Raw genomic sequence first — 4,166 nt, 5'->3', positions numbered from 1 at the left:
TGAAACCCCTTCCCCACACACTGAAACCCCTTCACCACACACTGAAACCATTCCCCACACAGTGAAACCCCTTCCCCACACACTGAAACCATTCCCCACACACTGAAACCATTCCCCACACACTGAAACCCTTCTCCACACAGTGAAACCATTCCCCACACACTGAAACCTTACCCCACACAGTACAACCCGTTCCCCACACACTGAAACAATTCCCCACACACTGAAACCATTCCCCACACACAGAAACCCCGTCCCCACACACTGAAACATCTTCCCCACACACTGAAAACCCATCCCCACACAGTGAAACCCCTTCCGCACACACTGAAACACCTTCCCACACACTGAAACCCTTCCCCACACACTGAAACCCCGACCCTACACACTGAAACCCCTACCCCACACACTGAAACCCATTCCCCACACAGTGAAACCCATTCCCCACACACTGAAACCATTCCCCACACACTGCAACACCTTCCCCACACACTGAAACCATTCCCCACAGACTGAAACCCCTTCCCCACACACTGCAACACTTCCCAACACACAGAAACCATTCCCCACAGAGTGAAACCCCATCCCCACACACTGAAACCCCTTCCCCACACACTGAAACCATTCCCCACACAGTGAAACCACTTCCCCACACACTGAAACCATTCCCCACACACTGAAACCATTCCCCGCACACTGAAACCCTTCTCCACACAGTGAAACCATTCCCCACACACTGAAACCTTACCCCACACAGTAAAACCCGTTCCCCACACACTGAAACCATTCCCCACACACTGAAACCATTCCCCACACACAGAAACCCCTTCCCCACACACTGAAACATCTTCCCCACACACTGAAAACCCATCCCCACACAGTGAAACCCCTTCCGCACACACTGAAACACCTTCCCACACACTGAAACCCTTCCCCACACACTGAAACCCCGACCCTACACACTGAAACCCCTACCCCACACACTGAAACCCCGTCCCCACACAGTGAAACACCTTCCCCACACACTGAAACTCCTTCCCCACACACTGAAACCCTTCCCCACACACTGAAACCCATACTCACACACTGAAACACTTCCCCACACACTGAAACCCCTTCCCCACACACTGAAACACTTCCCCACACACTGAAACCCTTCCCCACACACTGAAATCCTTATCCACACACTGGAGCCCCTTCCCCACAAGCTGAAACCATTCCCCACACACTGAAACCATTCCCCACACACTGAAACCCTTCCCCACATACTGAAACCCCTTCCCCACATACTGAAACCCCTTCCCCACACACTGAAACCCTTCCCCACACACTGAAACAGCTTCCCCGCACAGTGAAACCCTTCCCCACACACTGAATCCCCTTCCCCACACACTGAAACCCCATCCCCACACACTGAAACCCCTTCCCCACACACTGAAACCATTCCCCACACACTGAAACCCCTTCCCCACACACTGAAACCATTCCCCACACACTGAAACCCCTTCCCCAAACAGTGAAACCCCTTCTCCACACACTGAAATCATTCCCCACACACTGACACCCCTTCCCCACACACTGAACCACATTCCCCACACACTGAAACCCCTTCCACACACACTGAAACCCCTTCCCCACACACTGAAACCATTCCCCACACACTGAAACCACTTCCACACACACTGAAACCCCTTCCCCACGCACTGAAACCCCTTCCCCACACACTGAAAACATTCCCCACACACTGAAACCCCTTCCCCACACATTGAAACCCATTCCCCACACAGTGAAACCCATTCCCCACACACTGAAACCATTCCCCACACACTGCAACACCTTCCCCACACACTGAAACCATTCCCCACACACTGAAACCCCTTCCCCACACACTGCAACCCTTCCCAACACACAGAAACCATTCCCCACAGAGTGAAACCCCTTCCCCACACAGTGAAACCCCTTCCCCACACACTGAAGCCATTCCCCACACAGTGAAGCCCCTTCCCCACACACTGAAACCCGTCCCCACACACTGAAACCATTTCCCACACACTGAATCCCCTTCCCCACACACTGAAACACCATCCCCACACACTGAAACCCCTTCCCCACACACTGAAACCATTCCCCACACACTGAAACCCCTTCCCCACACACTGAAACACTTCCCCACACTCTGAAACCCTTCCCCACACACTGGAATCCTTCCCCACACACTGGAACCCTTTCCCCACAAGCTGAAACCATTCCCCACACACTGAAACCATTCCCCACACACTGAAACCCTTCCCCACATACTGAAAACCCTTCCCCACACACTGAAACCCATTCCCCACACAGTGAAACCCGTTCCCCACACACTGAAACCATTCCCCACACACTGCAACACCTTCCCCACACACTGAAACCATTCCCCACACACTGAAACCCCTTCCCCACACACTGCAACCCTTTCCCAACACACAGAAACCATTCCCCACAGAGTGAAACCCCTTCCCCACACACTGAAACCCCTTCCCCACACACTGAAACCATTCCCCACACAGTGAAACCCCTTCCCCACACACTGAAACCATTCCCCACACACTGAAACCCTTCTCCACACAGTGAAACCATTCCCCACACACGGAAACCTTACCCCACACAGTAAAACCCGTTCCCCACACACTGAAACCATTCCCCACACACTAAAACCATTCCCCACACACAGAAACCCCGTCCCCACACACTGAAACATCTTCCCCACACACTGAAAACCCATCCCCACACAGTGAAACACCTTCCGCACACACTGAAACACCTTCCCACACACTGCAATCCTTCCCCACACACTGAAACCCCGACACTACAAACTGAAACCCCTACCTCACACACTGAAACCCCGTCCCCACACAGTGAAACACCTTCCCCACACACTGAAACTCCTTCCCCACACACTGAAACCCTTCCCCAAACACTGAAACCCATACCCACACACTGAAACACTTCCCCACACACTGAAACCCCTTCCCCACACACTGAAACACTTCCCCACACAGTGAAACCCTTCCCCACACACTGAAATCCCTTCCCCACACACTGGAACCCCTTCCCCACAAGCTGAAACCATTCCCCACACACTGAAACCATTTCCCACACACTGAAACCCTTCCCCACATACTGAAACCCCTTCCTCACATACTGAAACCCCTTCCCCACACACTGAAACCCTTCCCCACACACTGAAACACCTTCCCCGCACAGTGCAACCCTTCCCCACACACTGAAACCATTCCCCACACACTGAATCCCCTTCCCCACACACTGAAACCCCATCCCCACACACTGAAACCCCTTCCCCACACACTGAAACCACTTCCCCACACACTGAAACCCCTTCCCCACACACTGAAACCATTCCCCACACACTGAAACCCCTTCCCCAAACAGTGAAACCCCTTCTACACACACTGGAACCATTCCCCACACACTGAAACCCCTTCCCCACACACTGAACCACATTCCCCACACACTGAAACCCCTTCCACACACACTGAAACCCCTTCCCCACACACTGAAACCATTCCCCACACACTGAAACCACTTCCACACACACTGAAACCCCTTCCCCACGCACTGAAACCCCTTCCCCACACACTGAAACCATTCCCCACACACTGAAACCCCTTCACCACACATTGAAACCCATTCCCCACACAGTGAAACCCATTCCCCACACACTGAAACCATTCCCCACACACTGCAACACCTTCCCCACACACTGAAACCATTCCCCACACACTGAAACCCCTTCCCCACACACTGCAACCATTCCCAACACACAGACACCATTCCCCACAGAGTGAAACCCCTTCCCCACACAGTGAAACCCCTTCCCCTCACACTGAAACCCGTCCCCACACACTGAAACCATTTCCCACACACTGAATCCCCTTCCCCACACACTGAAGCCCCATCCGAACACACTGAAACCCCTTCCCCACACACTGAAACCTCTTCCCCACACACTGAAACCCCTTCCGCACACACTGAAACCATTCCCCACACACTGAAACCCCTTCCCCAAACAGTGAAACCCCTTCTCCACACACTGAAACCATTCCCCACAAACTGACACCCCTTCCCCACACACTGAACCACTTTCCCCACACACTGAAACCCCTTCC

Source organism: Heterodontus francisci, unplaced genomic scaffold (genome assembly GCF_036365525.1).
Source record: "Heterodontus francisci isolate sHetFra1 unplaced genomic scaffold, sHetFra1.hap1 HAP1_SCAFFOLD_83, whole genome shotgun sequence".
In the NCBI taxonomy this organism is placed as follows: domain Eukaryota; kingdom Metazoa; phylum Chordata; class Chondrichthyes; order Heterodontiformes; family Heterodontidae; genus Heterodontus; species Heterodontus francisci.
The sequence above is the reverse complement of the archived record's forward strand: the minus strand, read 5'-3'. Positions refer to the sequence as shown.